The sequence below is a fragment of the Bactrocera latifrons genome, unplaced genomic scaffold (assembly GCF_001853355.1).
Source record: "Bactrocera latifrons isolate USDA-ARS-PBARC rearing strain unplaced genomic scaffold, ASM185335v1 scaffold_6, whole genome shotgun sequence".
NCBI classification, from domain to species: domain Eukaryota; kingdom Metazoa; phylum Arthropoda; class Insecta; order Diptera; family Tephritidae; genus Bactrocera; species Bactrocera latifrons.
The window spans coordinates 554,849-573,458 of record NW_017537267.1 but is presented as its reverse complement, the minus strand read 5'-3'; the positions used below and the strand labels follow the sequence as shown (position 1 = coordinate 573,458).

Genomic DNA, 18,610 nt, shown 5'->3' with positions numbered 1-18,610 from the left:
ATGTGTCTAGTAGATATTAGAACCTTGGCGTCCGAGTGGAATTTGAGAGCTCTTAGATGAATGATTGAAGATATTTCGTTTAGCATAAAGGTGTATAAAACATATTTACTTGACTGGACTCGGTCAGTTTGTATGGAAGCTATATGCTAGAATGACTCGATGTGAACAATTTCTCCACACACAGCATCATTATCCATGCCGAAACTCATGAGGATATCTTGTAAAAAAAAAAGAAAAAAAAAAGTTTTCCCTGCCCGAACTTTATTTTGATCGATCAATTTGTATGCCAGCTATATCTATATATAGTAATACAGTACCGGAAGTTCCGACAAACGGGCAACATTTCAGATCGATACTTAAAAACTGAGCGCTTAGTTCACTTATATGCAGACGTACACACGAATTTGCTTAAATCAACTCAGCTCGCCTCACAGATCATTTATATTTTATAGGGACCTTGACGTTATAGGGTCCCGTACGTGTGCCTTAGACGTCTGGGTGTTATAAACTTCATGGCAAAGTTGATGAGGGGGTATTCAGGAAATAAATCCACTCCAAAAAGCTTTTGAAATTTAATTTCTTTACAGACAACCATAATGATCATAAATAAAATATGAATTACACGTAATACCAGTGCGGCATGCAGTAGTCCACAATGCTGAAAATCACTTTGTATTACCGCCATTTCATTACCGCTACATTCCATACGCCTTTTCCTTGCCTTCTGCACCCTCCATGCTGCCTTCCAACTATTCACTACGCTTGCCGCATTCATACCTTGGTGGCTATGCCAACTTTGAAGCCGCAAGCGTAGTGTGGCCGCTGTTACCTCGTATTTACGTGTGTATTTGGCGTTTGTGGTCACTTGGCTGGCGCGTGCTTACAACTGCCTTGTTGCATGTTACGCTTTCGCAACTTTCTAGGTAAAAGAGCTTTTGATGCCACAATCGCTTAGCGGTCTCAAGTTTTGAATAGTTGTTTAGTGGCATTTTCATAAAAAGTATTTGAGGGAATTGTGGTAAGCGTGTTGAAAGTTGCAGCTATGCAACTTGTTAGTTAATGTTCGTATTGCTGCATGAATTCCAATATTCCATTATTTGAAAAAAGTTATAATAGTAATAATTTTCAATGACGCACCTGCTTAAGAAGGCTATTCGGTGGTAAAAAGTTAACTAAAATTTGTTTTCATGAAATTTTTAGAGTGTTCTCACAGTTGAGAGAATCATTTTAGAATATCTCAAAGACTTCTTTGCATTCGGTTGAATCAAAAACTTTAGGAGAACTTCTTGAGAAGAACCATTCTGCAATATGCGAAAATCGGGAATTTTGTACGTCAAATCGACAACAACGAATCACTCTTTTGTAATCCTCTCTCACTCATTTATTGAAATCTTATCTATAATATCTTTTGCTAAATGTTCCATTATCTCTTAATTTTCCATTTAAGATTAATTACTGGAATATGAAGCGTTTAAACAATATTTGTATGGCTTGTCGAATCGAAGGCAGCTCTTATTTAAAGAGAGCAAATTTTTAACTTCAACATAGAACTTTTTACTTCATCTTTACTCACCATAAGTCATAGTTGGCTATAACAAATGCTATTACTCTGAAGAAACCAATCGCTCAGAATCGGCTAGATATGCGCTTCCAGGTTGCACTTACAACAGGAAACTCAAAATGGTTATTTTAGATATATCACCATTTTGTGATACCAAATTTTCCTAAGCAACAATTTTCCAAAAGTTAGCACCTTAAGCCTATTTATTGCCATTATGACATTCATAATTTTTATATCATATTGTGGGAGGCTTTCCAACATTTTTATACGTTTCACAGAGAAACAATTTTTATCTTATATATGGCATATTAAATATTATGAAAGGTTAGTTTAAGTTAAACTGGTAGTCCAATAAGCCACGCATAGACCAGTTTTGGACCTTGTGGATACCAGACGGAGTTCTGTTCCTAGGTCCACGAGAAGTAGGTATCCTTTAGGATGTTTTCTAATGTTAGCCGTACACCACTCTTGGCAATCTCGTCTACTATTTGTAGTTGTTGACTCTGGAATTGCCTGCAGGTTTATTAGAGCTTAGCTCCTCGGCTGTCGCAATAGGAAAGTCCTCAGTTTGATGTATACTGCATTGGTCTGGCAACTCAAACGGTTGTCTTATGCCTTACGCTGGACAGTATATCTCCACACCAACTCCATAGTCCATTTTCGAGCCATCCGTATGGATATTTAGAGTGTTGCGTGTAGCTAACATAGCTTTGCGTCAGTCAACTTTTTTATGTCTATTTTGTACCTTATTTCTAGTTAAAAAGTGGGTTCATGTAGTCGTTGGTTGTCCAACCGCCATTATCCACTGAGCCGTGGCCGAAAGTTACATACAAAACTCATGAAAGTTCCGATATAATGAAAATACTATAGATCAAAGGTCAAAACAGTTGTTTTTAGCACTTAGATAGCGAGGAACACTTTTAGGCTAAAAATTATTTAAGAGTGGGTGGGGCCCCGCTCCTAAATGGTTTAATGTACATATCTTTCAAAGAGCTGTTGCTAACACACTTCTTGAAAAGTCCTTTTAGCACTTCTTCATACATTGTGAAAATGGGTAAAATCAGATAATAACCACGCCCACTCAGCATATAATGGTTACGTTTGAAAAGTACTAAAGGTGAGCCACAAGCATAAAGTTTCACAACTGCCCTTTATAGGAGCAGGTGTTAAAATTTAATAAGGAACGTGGCAGCGCATCATTGTAATTATCAGGAAAAACAAAATGCCCAAGCTGCGCTAAAGGTACTTCATTTCACGTCCAAAAATTATCGAAAGCAATTAGTTAATTTTTCACCGAATGTATCGGTCAATCTGTATTGAAACTCAGGGATAAAATAATTTCAATACTTTCCTTAACTCCCACATATTATAAATAATGTTATAAAATTTCCAACTTCTAGTTGACTTTGTACTGTATTTATAGATCAAATTCAGAAAGAATCTGTCTCTAATAAAAGCTTATCCTTGTAATTGTAATGTCTCATATCACACTGTCCCTAACAATAGTGCAACCTCACCTTGCTTTCATACTCCTGAACATATTCTGAATTGTCACAGAGCGCATATTTGATTACAATTTCATCCCTGATTGATAGATACTCGTTTATATTAAAGAAATTAATTACGCAAACTGCTGTTTAAGTGTCCATTTATTAAACGAACATTTAATCAAAATCGGCATAAATAAAAGGGGGAAAAATCATAAACTCATTATATAACAATTGATTTATGAGTGAGTCACAGAATGCATCGTTTGCAAATTAAAAATGTAACAGTAACTCAGCAGTGAGTGTGTGCGAGGCGACAGAATCTTTTCACTCAGAACTCCGTGAGCCATCAAGCAATTACTGGTAATTTATCAGTGAATGTGACATATTAATTGCCACAGCATAAATGCGACATTTAAATAGTATTGTCAGAAAATAACAACAATACCAACAAACAAATACGCACGGATCGCACAAGCGCCAGAGTGTACCTGCGTTGGGAGGAAAAATATTATAGTAGTAAATAAATCACAAATACAAAAAAAAAAAAAAAAAAAAAAAAAAAAAAAAAAAAAAAAAAAAAAAAAAAAAAAAAGCGTGAGAGACATTTAAAGATAATACGCTATCAGTAATTCGTTTAAACTACTGACAATACAAATCGGGCATTATTTGTTGCCAAAGGCAGCGCACAAGTCGCTGCAAGTGTTTTGCACTCGCTGTGGTACACAGATGTGGCGCACTTGCGTTGCTGCTACCACGTTGCCGTGGGACAAGTGCTTTTCAATTACTCTGTAAAACGTTGCAACCGCAAAATGAAATTGTAATTATTATTGCTTTCAATCTCGCACACAATAATTTTTCTCGCGTTTTCCTGATTTATTTTATTTCTTTTTTCGTTTTTACTTTTTTCCCATTTCATTTTGCATTTATTCATTTACCATTTTGTATTGCATTTCTATATATGCTGTAGTTGTTAATGTTGTTGGTGGACGGGTGTCCGGCCGCGCATTACGTATGTACATAATTAATATGCAGATATACACATCGGCACACTGACCACTCATAAATCCTTAATTTCTGGTATTAAACGACCTGAGGTCAGAAGGGACGTGTGAGTGATTCGCAAACACGCACATATACAGGGTGTTTCGCAAGATAAGTAAGAGGTAATAAAAAAATCGCTAGACAGTTTTTTTTTCAGTTTCTTCGAGTGAAAGGACTTCAAAAATTGTGGGTTCTTAAAATATTTTGGTTCTTTGCGATACCAGATGGAGTTCAGTCCCTAGGTTTAAGAGAAGTAGTCATCCTTGAGGATGCATACTCTGTGGCCTCACTATCGATATCTTCTCCAGTGTACCACACCTGGGGTACCCCAGATGCTTACGGTATAGTCTCCCCAATGCGGGACAAGTGCACAAGAAATTTCCCATTGTTTCCCTGGTGGCATGCTCTGAACATTTCCTGCAGTCTTCTCGATCTGTCAGTACCATTCTGAGGACGTTTGCTGTCACTAGACAGTAACCAGTTAGTATTTTCATCATGATCCTACAGTCTCTTTTATCGAGTGCCAATAGGAATTTTGTGCACTTCCGATCTATCGTTTTGCACATTACTTTTACAATCTCGCACCCAGAGGTATGGTAGCTCTGTCGCGATCGTCATATAGACAATGCATTTGTTTCACAATGTTTATCACATTTTCGGATGTTAACCTTACACCATTTTAGGCAATCTCGTGACTTATTTCATTGCCCTCTTTGCCTTTGTGGCCTGACACCCAGTAAAAGTGAAGTCGCTTACTTCTGGAAAGGCTTTCCACTATGCGATACAAGGAATTGTCTTTATTGCTCCTCGGCTTTCGCAATAAGATGATAGTCTTATGCCTCTGGACAGCATATTACTTTACTTTACTTTGAATCTTCTTTCCGAATTGCAAAGTGGGCTCAGGTAGCAGATGTTAGCCTAACCGCCATTACCCAGGTTCTATCTATAAATTCTACTGCAGACAGTAGTCGTCCCGCTGATTTTGTTGTGCAATTTTCAGAGAAGAGGTCTATATGTAAAGATATATGTATAAATTTTGAAACAAGCGAAATTTTCCTTTTTTGTACTGTCTTACAAGTGATCTTTTAAAGAAATTAGTTTTTTATATAATTTGGAAGAGCGCGAAAAATTTTGTGGAACATCTGGTTGTTGTTCTCAGTGCGTAGCGGTGAATCGCTTGATCCATTTGTTGGTTCGGAGTTGTTTGGACTGGTAGTTTTAATATTTTTGAGTCTGACAATTATAACATATTTGCATATTTAAAGTTAAGTTTCTATTTTTGTTGACTTGAATGTGACTCTGAGTTCAAATAAGCATATTTTTGTCATAAACTTCCTTTGGAAAAGCATATAGTTGTTATACGGATTTCGCTTATATACCCTCTTTAAAATTATGCCGCTCTCTTCAAAAGTATGGGCCAACTCACTGAGAGCTCAAAGCTCTTGCATATAAGATATTTGCTCTAAGGTTTATGTTTATGGCTTATGGGATGTGCTATATTTTGTAAGCTCTACTTGACTTCCTTCTTTGGGATACATATCCCAAACTTCAATCAGATTCTTCCGTAAGAGTTTTTAAGAGCATTTGCTATATTTTTAATGCTAGTCCTTTAGTTTTTAAAAAAGTTTCGACATTTTTTTTCTATAAGAGGCTAATGGACAATCCGTATATGCAAAGTTTTCCTGTTGATCTTACGACTTTAACAGAATTTTTTCTCCTTACTTCGGACACATTATTTTTTCTGTAGTATACATCGTTAACCAGAATACGTAAGGTTCATCCCAGAGGAACTTTTTCGTGAAAAAAATTAATAGCATAGTTTTTTAGCAATAAGATATATTTAATTTTCTTCATGTTTAAATCTGTTCTTACAATAAAAGTAAACCGTCGGAAGATTACGAAGTGGAATAATCTCAACACTTTCTTCGTGACTATTCCACTAAAGTAAAACATGATGTTTATTATTCACTTTCAGAAATATTTATACATGTTATAGTTTATACATATATAGATTTATACGAATTCAATATTTAATATTCAGGATATTTTTATAAGCGAATAATCGTAATTTAGTCATAACATCCTTCATAAGCGCTTGTCTAGAATCCTTATTGAAATCTTTAGTGAAGTTGCGCCACTTATTCCTAAATTGTCTCTCATTTTCCTCTATATATGCGTCTTTAACAGTTTCCCTTTCATAATGGCCCAATTAGTCTCAATCGGCCTGAGCTCTGGGCAATTCAGAGGGTTTACCTCTTTGGGAGCAACAAGCACTCTATTGTCAGGCTAAAAGCGTACTGGATCCTTATAAAGCTTAATTAAAGGCAAAACACGTTTCTGTAAGCAGTTATTAACATAAGTGTCTTGATTTATTGCCATAGCCTATAAGAGATTCATTTTTAAAGAAACACTGGCAAATGGCCTGTCATACTAGAAATTCTTTTGGAAATTTGTCAAGCTTTTTATTTTTAAATTTATCAGAAGCATTTCCCCTTTTGTTTGCTGTGTAAAATTGTCGTCTGCGAATTTGTTTAAAGTTCGCTTTTACATGGGATTCATCGTCCATTACAACCCACTTTGCCAAAATATGTTCGTTATCATCGCGGTTTGGTGCTGCATTCACTTTGAAGGAACGTAGTTCATTTCGTTTGCGTACTTTCTGTAGATATGAAGGTGACATTTGCACTTTTTTGGCGACATCTCGTACTGAAAGTTCACGATTTCGCCTTAAATAAGTCCAACTTTTTTTTTTGTCAAAAGTGGAGATTCAAATCCTTGTTTTCTACCACTATCAGTCTTTGTATTCATTGATAAGGAGTCGCTACATCTTTTAAGTTAGAAAGATACCGAAGATTTTGCAATTTTTAATTTTTGGCGATGTCGCTGTGAGCGGGTAACTTTTCAAATCTGGAAACAAAATAGAGTCACCCAGGGCAAAATTTGAGGAATACTGTGATAGGGTTCGCGGTTTCTACCCTAGCTCGTCAAACTCGTGTATGATTCGCCGCGTTTATATGGCTTTGCACTCTTCGACAAGAAAGATAGTTTTTTCTGCAAATCGGTAACGAGTATGTTGAGTAATTCAGCATAGTAGAATCCTATGTACTTTTATCTGTTTTTAATTGTGACATAAAATATATGCTGACAGTATACTCTTCGTCTTCTTTGGAGCTGGTTCGCCGCTTAAGTCCACTATTTCGACTGTTCCTTGTTTCTAGTGAAGAAGAGTCTTCATATACACAAATGATTTTTAAACTGAATAATCAGATCAACGATAGGTTTTGCGCTTTTCCCGTTTTCTAAAATCCGTTTCCATAGGCGGTCAATCTAAAATATGGAGGCTTATTCGCCTGAAATCGTCTACGACAAACCAGGTGATAGTAAGTTGCTCTTGCGATAAGTTCTAAGTTGGTTTGAGGTCGTCATCGTGTTCTATTGTTGAGCGGTAAAACTTAATAATATTAGCGCCGATAATTGATGAGTAAGTCCTCAAAAAAAAAAAAAAAAAAAAAAAAAAAAAAAAAAAAAAAAAAAAAAAAAAAAAAAAAAAAAAAAAAAAAAAAAAAAAAAAAAAAAACGCCTCGTTTACTCTTATAGCGTATCAGTGTAGTAATAAAATTCGAAGTGCATCCAGACTAAACTCAAATTTCTGTAATATTCCAAAATTGAAGTTTCTGTTTAATACAATTTCTGATCGCTACACCCTGTACAAATCAATATGACGACACATACGCTCCCATAAATCAGCACAACCAGCAAAAGCAGACAAATAATTTCAACAAATACAACAAAAAACGAAGGGAAGGTCGATTAAAAGAATTAATGCGCAAGAAGTGTAGTATTTATTCCGCATTATTATTTGTGAGCTATTAACTTATTGTGGCTTTCCCGCACACATCACAGCCGTATGGTAAGTGGTCGTCTGTGTGCGTGTGTTCATATTGGGCCGACAGCGACAATTTCGCAAACCATTTAAATAAAGTGCAAAAGAATAAATAAAATCGGAATAATATTAAAATTATGTGGGAAAAACGCTGCAAAATCGCTCGTAACTATGGCACTAAAGTGTTGACTCGAGAGCGCGGCGCTGTCGGCTTATTGGCGCCCTCGCAGCATCAAGCAACCAACAACCATTGAGATGAAGTGATTGTTTTTGAATGACATTTGCAAATACAAGTGCGTGCGTGTGTGTGTGTGCTACTCTGTATGTTTGCTTGAATGTCGTTGTGTGCGAGATTGCGGCCGATGGCACACATAATTTATGGGTATTCAGCTTGCCTACGCTTCTTTTTAAAGGATCTGTACACATGAGTGTATATTATATTGGTGTGTCCACATGTACTCACGCACTGATGATTATTTAAGTACGTGTACACAAATATATATAGGTGTCCTTTTGAAAATATTTATTTGCCCTTATAATGAAATGTGGAGGTGATTTCATTAAAAGAAAGACCAATCACTCATACTCTTTAAGGGCATTTCTATTGTGATCGCTTAAAATAAAGAAAATGTTTGAAATATATTTATACATACATATGTACTTTATGATAATACCATTCATAGATGATTTTTCTATACCGTATAAGGGCATAAAAAAGCTTCATCTTTATTTTGTGGTGCTATATCGGCGGTTCCGAAAAATAAACAGCTTCTCCGGGCGAAAGAACGTGTGCAAAATTTCAGATCAATGATCGCAGCCCATTCTGTCGATCAGTTCTGGCCGTGTTTTGTCAATAGCTTGCCTCAATCTCATCAGTTGTTGACAGTAAAACGTAGAATCAATCGTTCGGCTGGAGCCGCTCACAGTGGATGATTCCTTTCCAATCCCACCAAACACTTAGCATAACCTTTCGAGGCGTCAATCCTGGCTTTGCGATCATTTGTTGAGCTTCACCACGCTTGGACCATGATGCTTTTTGGACATTATTGTCGTATTTGATCTACTTTTCATCTCCTATTACCATTCGCTTCAGATATGTTTCGATTTCATCTCGCTTTAGTAAAGAATCGCATATGTTAATTCGGTTCATTAAATTTTTCACAGACAATTTTTAATGGTTCAAAGCCATTTGATGATGAATTCCCTAGTGATGTTAGGGCTGCTTATGTGACGGTCCTGGTCAATCTTTTCCATAATTTCATGGACTTTTTCAACGATAGGTCGACCAGTACATCTTTCACATCGAAATTTGCTAATGGATAACCCTATTTATTTCTGTTTAATAACATTTCTAATACAACTCCATAGCATAGGTTAATAAATTGGAGAATTCAGACCACAATCTGGCTTACTCCAATTATAATGATATTTTGTGGTCGATTATCTTTTACTTCACAGTAATTTATTTCCAACATTTTTTTAAAAAATGCTGTCGTTACAATACAGATTCTCTCAACTTTGGTCAATTCATATGCTTTTTCTACGCATAAGAGGATTTCTTCCCTACGGTTGAGTTTATTCTAAATAATTATCTGGAATGCATACAATGATTAACACATTCCCTTCCTCTTATTTATTACATTTTCGGTCATCTAGTTAAAAGTAAAAAATTAGTTAAGGAGAATCTCGTTAAAATAGAATTGAATGAGAATATTCCTCTTAGAATAAATTTTCCTTTTGGTGTAGAATATTAAGCAATTGTAACCAGATGAGGTCATATAAACTAACTCTGGACAAATGCTTATAGTGGACTAACAATTAAGTAGAAAAGCTCGTTGGCATACATATAAATGCAACTACAAATACTTTCACACAATAATAGACTACAAATATCTTTTAATATCCCGCACATATTTTCTATTTATTTATGGGGCAAAAATAAGTATTAGCAAGCGAAAAGGTCAACCCCAAGCTGGTCTCAGCCGCACTTAATTATATGCCTTTAATTCCTTTCAAAAGATTACACTTATTCCCACTCTCTGCCAACTCTGAAAAGGGTTTTGTATTTTATAAGAAGTGTGTCGATCCAGGTGGTGTGCTATAATTTTGCAAATATTTTACAACAATACAGTTGTTCTGTTCACGAAGGTGGACAAAGTGAAATGGCAGGGTTGCCCTGAACTCAATTTTATTACACTTTTTAGCTCACATTTTATTTTCACTTTATGACCCATATCTGCTCAAGTGTCGCAGCTTTATTAACAACTGACATTCTAGGGAGAAAATAAAATTCTTTAAATTAACAAAAAGCCAATTAACAAATTGAGTCAAATGAAGAAGTGTGAATTAATGTTGAAACGCAGACAGTAGGTAAAAGGTATTTAACGGTTTAATTGTTTTTTTTTTCGTTTGTAATGTTGCCTTGACTGGCGATAGATGCAATGTGCTTTAGAAGCGCTACCAATGCAGTAGGATGCTTGGCGAGAGCTTCTTGATATGATCCAAAAAATCGAATGACTTACAAACGGAATTTTTATAATATTTTATGATCAACTTTTCGGAGACGAAATTACTTTCAAAAGTTTTCAATCATAGCCAGCGCTATTAGAACATATATTTCATAATTGGTCAGAGCTACGTTGGGACATGTTGAATCTAACTAATGTTTTAAAAAGAACTTACGAATGAAAAAAAAAATTAAAAATTAATTAGCATATTAATAAACTCTCTCAGTTCTAACGCTTACAGACCAAAAAAAGGCTTATGGAGAGAAAGTTATTCGAGTACATTATATATAATATCGAGTAAAAGCTCCCTTATTGGTATCATGTCAAAAGGCTCTCAACTAAACCCTATCGGAAAAAATAGAGTTTGGGAAATACATAGAGAGGTATAGTTCATTATTTATTATATAGTTGTAATCATGCCACAAAAAAAAAAAAAGGGAAACTTTTAGAGGACTTAAAATATTATATATTTGGCCTTTCAATATGTATTTTATTTTGTTTGAGATAGTTGAGTTTCTAGTTTCGCAATGTTGCGCGTCCGGACGCAGAACGCTGGCACGCGGAGAAATGTGATTCCAAAGCTTGGCCTCTTAGCTACAATTCTAGGAACATAAAAAATATATAACTTTGAATAAATAGGAATTGAATAAAGAAAGAGGGAAGTGCGCTTCCTATTTATTCTAAGTTATTTAACTATTTCTTATGTTCCCAGAATAGTCTAACCCCTCCCAAGAAGCTCTTTGTAAGCGATAATATCAGCAAATGGCTGATAGAAGTTTGAAATCGAAATCGAATTGTCTTAATGATTAATCAATAATTTAGTCTTGAGAGGTAAGGCAGTAGTGAAGAGTGCTTCATGACTGATAGGCTGCACGAAATGCTAAGAACAGGCACCAGAGAAACAATGAAGCATCTCTTGTGCACTTGTCCCGCATTAACAAGGCAACGCTTGAAACATTTGGAGATCCCACGGTATGTGACACTGGAAGAGGTATCGACAGTGAGGACAAAGAACCTATTGAAATTTGCATCAAGCGCTGGCATCCTGAAGGATGAGTTCTTATCTTAAAATACGGCGCTCTGGCCAACAAATCTAGTGTATGCGTGGCTCACGAACCACTAAGCTAACCTAATCTTCACAAGGTCAGGTTGTCCAGACCATGCAATTTTTGCTACCAATGCAAATTTTACTACGAGAATGTTGGCTGATGAATTAAACGCGTTATAAAACGCTATTTGGAGAGTTTTAACTGAAGATTTGATCGTTTTGCTCTACATCAATTAAATGAAGACCAAAAAGTGAATAAACTCAATAAACCTCCGATACCATCCCGGTACATCACCATGTGATTATTTTCTATCCGAAATTGAAATCCAACATGAAAGAAGTATTTTATGATGTATCTCACCCAATCAAGCAGCCACAACCAATATGCTGAGGAGCATACCTGTAAATGCGTTTGTTGATCGTTCCAAAGGCTGTATTGCGTCTAACAGAACTTATTTGAGATAAATAATAACTGACAAAGATAATATAATGTGTGGAATACGTCATTTGTTTTCTTCCTAAGTCTAAACAATTGAAATTGAAATTTTTATATTATATTGTGAAAATAATTATATAATATAACAAAAAATGCAAAGGCTCAAAGCATTCTTAAGAAATCTCGAAAGCTTATCTTACCTCCTACCAATTAAAATGTCAAATTATAAGAGGGTAATTGAAGACAAAAAGTCGCTTATAGCAAGACCGAAAACAATAACAAAACCAACAGTAACAGCAACAGCCAAAGCGACTTTATAATCACAAAAGCCTCTTAAATTTCGTGTCTTCTCGACCTATTTAACCAGTAAGCCCAACAAACCGCCAAGCCGTTGGTGAACTTAATAACACCTGAGTGCCATCAACTTTTCACCCACTAAGCCTTGGCGCCACCAATTGCCATTCACCATTTTTATGTTGCCACAGCAGCGAATTTAATTGCAACAAAAAGAAAATCAGATAAAATATTTCTAAAGTGTTAAACGCTTACCACCTTATGGCTTCCCATTTTTTTCTTTATATATATTATGTTTTTTTTTCTGTTTTTTGTTTTTCATTCTTTTTTATTTGTATATAATTGTGCTTTTATGTCAAGGATGTCGGTGGAACATTGTTGCAGGTGAAATAGTAATGCACATAATACAACATAAATTAGTGTACTTGTGTGAGTGTGTGTGGGTGGGTGAACGTGGTCGCCGTGGCAGCAACAATGCAGAAAGGTCCGTTTAATGGGGGTAAATGAAAAAAACCGTTAATTGCCGTAAATAAACACCTGCCTGAGTGGCTATAAAGTGTGCGAGTGCGGTGTTGAGTTTTGCAAGGCGCGTAAAACAAATGTGGCTGCCGCGGCTGTAATGGACAGCGCTAATGATGGCGCGATTCAGGCGTGCAAATAAATAGTGAATGTAGTAAATGCAGAGCTGCTGATTAATCACGGTCATAAACGCGAAAAAATGTGAAATATTGAGTTGGAACCGTGCTCCTTAGTATTTTGTATTTTATATAAACAAGTGGCACGGAGTATCAGAATATTTAAAAGCTCTTGAAAATTAATAAAATAAAATATTAGATTGCAACATACTTTGATCGAGGTGAGCAAAGTTTATTTCAAATAATTAAGTATTCCTTGGGTAATTTGTGAAAGCTTCATAGGTTAGTTTGGTCAGGCCTCAAAAAAGGCCTGCTTCCTTCTTTTTTTTTTTTTTTTTTTTTTTTTTTTTTTTTTTTTTTTTTTTTTTTTTTTTTTTTTTTTTAATTTTTTTTTTTTTTTTTTGTTTGGAGTACGGTAAAATAAATCGATTTTTGCTTTTTCACACTTCATTTACATTAGTCGAGCGTATAAAATTATATTTTGATAAAAAATGGCAGACACTGGGTCAATCTTTAGATATAATTTTCTATGGGGGGTCTACACGGCCTTTAACTAATGCCACCTGAACCAAAAAAAGAAACAAACAAAATTTTTGACTGTATTTAATTAAGATATTTTATCAATTTTTAATTACGATTTTGCAATTAAAAACAATATTCCAATTTTGATATTAAAATGTTAAAATTTTTTAATTTAAACAAGTAAAATGTATTTTTCAAATCGAAAGCTGTAATGACAAGTAATAACAAAGGTTGCACCGAAGTTACTCAATCCTTTTACAAATACAAAAAATTCCTTCAAAGAACTTTGATCGGTCAGTTAGAAATGAAATATTTTGTGCACATCTGATGGATATTAACAGTTGATTCTGGTCTGAACCACCATAACAACAAAATGTTGTGTGAGTAGCCGATTTAGTCCAGAAATGTGTAGTTTTATGGAAGGCAATAAAAAGTGGAAATAAGTGTTAGCCAATTTTTAATTAAGCTTTATAAGCGTATATTGAGGACGATTAAGTTCGTCTGTGTGTGTGTTCAACTCTTGAACTATTCAGATCGGGTTTTTCATGCGGAATGGGTAATTCTGTTAGCTATGTTGTGAGTGATGAACTATGTAAACATAAATATTGCATACAGGTTACTATATATAAAAATATTAATTCACGCATATTTATAAGATTATAAACTCTTCCTAATTAGAATTCCGATACCGTTACAGTAAAAGCCAATATTAAATTATTACTTCCTATGGCATTATAAATATTTTTAACTACACCAACTCATTTAGTGATTAATGTACCAGATGTACCGATATGAAGAGAGCGTTTCTTTTGAATTTGTGTTGAAAATGTCAAATTCTGTACCGTAAAGTGCTGATTTTTGGAAAGCAGTAATATTTTGTTTCCATTTGAAGAAAAGTGAAACAGAGTCGCATCGATGCTTGTCGAGACATATGATGCTCGTGCTCTATTAGAAGCAACATAAAAAAAAAAATGATTTCAACGGTTCAGAGATATGGACTTTGATGTGAGAAACAAGTGACGTGGAAGACCACCAAAAAGTTTGAAGACACCCATGCTAAATGTTACACAGCAAGCAATTTTAGACAGTTTGAAGGCTATGGGAGAGATTCAAAATAGTAGAGAATGAGTGCCACATGAATTGAATGAAAGACCAATGGAAAACCGAAAAACACGTAAAATTTTGTTCAAAGCAGCGATTGAAAATGAATTTTGCTTCGAATTGTCACTGCCGCTGAAAATGGATTTATTTCAAGAATTCTAAACGGTTTCATAAGAAGGCATTTCTCCTCGTTCGGTGGGATCAGAAGAGTGTGGTATATCGTGAACTTCCAAAACCTGGTGAAGCTGTTGATACCCATCGCCGAAGACAACAAATTATCAATTTTAATTATGCACTGATCGAAAAACGACTTTTTTTACATAATTTTTTACACAGCAGTGCACCAGCACACAAAAGCAAACCGTATTCACTATACTTGGCCCCTTCCGATTAACATTTGTTTTCGTCGATGGAACTTGCATTGGCTGAGCAGCACTTCGACTCATACGCAGAACTCGAAAATTGAGTTTTGATTGGTTTACTTCAAAAACCGAACATTTCTATTGACATGGTATTCACAAATTATCAATATTTAAAAAGCAATGATCAATACTTTGAATAATTTTCTTTTTACTTTCCAATTTAAAGTTATTTCCACAAAACGTTTCAAACCGGTACACCTGGTATTAATTTTATTAACTCTCTACCGAACTATTTTCTTGTCTAAATATCTTAACTATCTTATACCTTTCGTGACGGAGTTATATTTAAATATCCAAGATAATATTATTAACATGTTTTGTATAATCTGTTAGGTGGCTAAAATAGATTATATTGTCACCTCAAATGCAAAATAACGATTTTTTTGATGACACGTTATTTTGCATTTCAGGTGACGATATGATGTATAATTGAAAAAGTGCAAAGTTTTCAAACAAAAAAACAAAAAAAAAAAAACAAAAAAAAAAAAAAAAAAAAAAAAAAAAAAAAAAAAAAAAAAAAAAAAAAAAAAAAAAAAAAACGAAATGGTGTATTGCCGCCCAAACATATCAAGTCTGCTGCCCAAGTGATGTGCATCGTACGCAACGTCTGCGATTACTACGATTTACTGGCAAGTGATCTCCAATATTGAGAAGATCTGTTTTAGGACGCTTGAAAACTTTATGTGCCTTATAGATGACCGATGAATTAATATGAATTTTATACAACATTTTTACTCTATTTTTGAAATTTTTGTTGGGTGAGTTTTTAAACACTTGCAACTGAGTACAGTCATCAGTAATATCAAATAAAACATTTTTTAGTCTTGTAAACGGGGTACTTGAAGTTTGAATGGTCTGCAAAAACAACGTTCAGTGAACTTTAACTCCTTGCAAATCGACGTAATTTGTATTATTTTCGTCAGGCATATATTATTCGCGAGCATACGTTACTGAAGGGAAATCTGTTTGTTGAGAACTCTAACAGCTAATTTGCTTTCGGAGTCTGCATATTCGTCAGCAGAGTCCAAGTCATAATGCACAATAAATTCAGTGTCGTGTTGGTTGTATTTCCCTTCCGACTTGCATCTAAAAAGCGTATTAAGATTTTAAGTTGCAATAAAATTTCGCATAACTTTTATTGTGTCGGTGCATAACGCTTTAAACATAAATACACATACATATATTTATATAGTTTTTTTAATGTGAAATTCATCGTCAACTTGAAAGACATGTTGATTTCCCCATTATTTGTTTGTCCATATTTTAAAATAGACAATAAAAGCTGAGTTTAGGCGAGCTAACATAGGCAATCATTTAAAAAAATTTCAAAAATGTATAATTTAATTTTAAAAATTGTTGTGCCATCTTTTTCCATTAGTCTCGAATGGGTTAGGGTCTTGACATAATATAGATGCTGCTGAGTAGCCTGCTCGTAATGAAGCTAGCTATTGGAAATAAGTTAGGAAATATCGGCATGATCCTCTATAAATCGTGCTTAGTCATGTGGTAGTCTCTGAATAGAATATACCTGACCAAAAGGGGCAGTTTCGTAAGCCAGACTGTCGTTGCAGCTTGTTAGAATATCACATTTGCGCAGAAGTTGGAATATAGTTTGTTTTATTTTGGGACTATTCAAGAAGAACTCTTTTTCATATTCTTTTGGTATGAATTTATACTTTTCTTTATTTGAATTTTGTCATACTAAAACCCAGAACTTACCTTGAAATATTATATGAATAAATATGTTTTCCGCCACCAGACATGAGATGGTTCCCAATTTCACACTAATAGTTGACATTTAGGTCAACTATCAACACATAAAGACAGTTGCGTGCAGTTGAGGTGGAAAATCCAATGTATACTTTCTTATAACTGGTTAGTTTAGTATTTACATTGCGGTGAATTACTTATCGCGCAATATAAGGAATGATGCAGTAATGTGATGAAAATCCGAATTTTTGCTTACGCCTCAGATGAGCACCACCACAAATATTTTATCATTTTTATTATTTGTGCATAAAAGCAACCAAATACAATGCTGTCGACCTTAAATGAATCTGAAGTATGTATAAGGTATTGTCAACGCTTAAGACCACAATAACAATTAAAATCATACAATAACAAATGTTTAAAGCAACCTAATTAACGCCTGTTAAGCGCAATTGTGCCAGGTAATGATGAGTAAATTATGAAAATCCTGGCAATCAAAAGGACTTGGCGGCGGCTGACCTTCGAACTGCGCCGTTCATAGCTCACGCTTTGTTTGTGCGTCAACAAAAGACCGCGACGACAATTTCGGCGACCTGACGTTAATTTATCGCTCATAAATACGCGCCCCAAAGTTTTACAGCTAACGCCAGTAAACGCTGTCCGCGCGCCACTAATAGGCGGAAGGTTATAAAATGTTGCGCCGTTGCACATGTGCCTCAGCGGCGGCCGGGCCGTTGGTGATTATGGTGAGTTCCTTGCGGCTGATAGGCTGAGGCTGACTACTGTAGCTGTAAATTACACACTTAATGTGGCACTTAAGCACGCACTTAATGTGTCGTAGCTGAGTTGTTGCTATTGTTGTTGCTAGTATACGTACACTCGGTGCGTTGTAAAAGTGCGCCAAGCGCCATTTGAATTCAAGCGAATGATCAACACGCGGCATTTATCACTGCCGCAAATAGACTATCTATAAGCGTGGAGTATGCGCTCCTACAAGCGCCTGAAATCTGTGTATGAGTATACGGTATACGGATATACATATGTATAACTATTGTAAGAGAAAGAGGATAAGAGACGCGCTTAGGGTACTAGGGTGGCTTATATGGTTTTATAGTAATTTTAAATCTCTAATAATATTTATTGTTCTTATGTAGCCCCTTAATTCATAAACAGTATTATATATACATACATGCCTATCATAGGTGCTTCTTACAACTGATAAGGTTTTTAACATGTTCCAGGTAACTTCGCAGGCCTTGACGCTGACATGTTGGAAGTTCTGATCGACTCCATCTACAAATTCGTGGAACATAAAGTCGAGTCGTAATGCTGACAAACAAGAGTTGTAGTTGGAGGCACCATTCATTTTACTAAATTGGATGTCATATTTGTATTAGGCGAGGCAAGGGAACACAATCATGAAAGCTCACAAGGTTTTATTATTGACATATAAGAATCATCGTTTGACGTGTGGTCATCCCACGCCCGGAACTACTAAGTCTTCACACTCGTTTAAAAGAACAAGTAATGCAGCACGCTGGTCGCCGACAAACATTACACGCCAGACAAAGCGCATATGGAGAATCTGCGCTTCATTATTCATTGCATATGTATAACTCTATATTTAGTTATAATCAATACTTTTTTTAAATAAAAAATAAGAAAATAAAAGGCAATAAAGAAAAGGTAATGAAAACAGTCGAAGGACACTCAAGAATAAACACAATAAGAAAAACTAACTCTAACTGTATAAAAATACGTATTTTCTTTTTATAAATTCCAATATTTGGATATTAGTCAAATAAAGATTATTAAATAAAAGAAATTTATTTTTGTTTACTTTTATTTTATTTACGTATAATCATCATTTCCTTCATTTTTTTTATTTAAAAAAAAATTCTCTCAGAAACCTTTAATTTGACATCAAAATCGGTTAAGGTTTGCCGAAACTATGAAAAAW

The 18,610-nt window shown here is 35.0% G+C and overlaps 1 long non-coding RNA gene across 2 annotated transcripts in view; it reads left to right on the top strand.

The window, feature by feature from the left end:
• LOC108974935 overlaps nucleotides 1–18,380 on the top strand; it is a 146,743-nt gene extending 128,363 nt beyond the window's left edge. For both annotated transcript variants that reach the window (XR_001993832.1, XR_001993831.1), the window contains one exon: nucleotides 17,892–18,380. This is a non-coding gene — a long non-coding RNA (uncharacterized LOC108974935). The remainder of the gene's footprint in view (nucleotides 1–17,891) is intronic.
• Nucleotides 18,381–18,610: the final 230 nt, after the last annotated feature.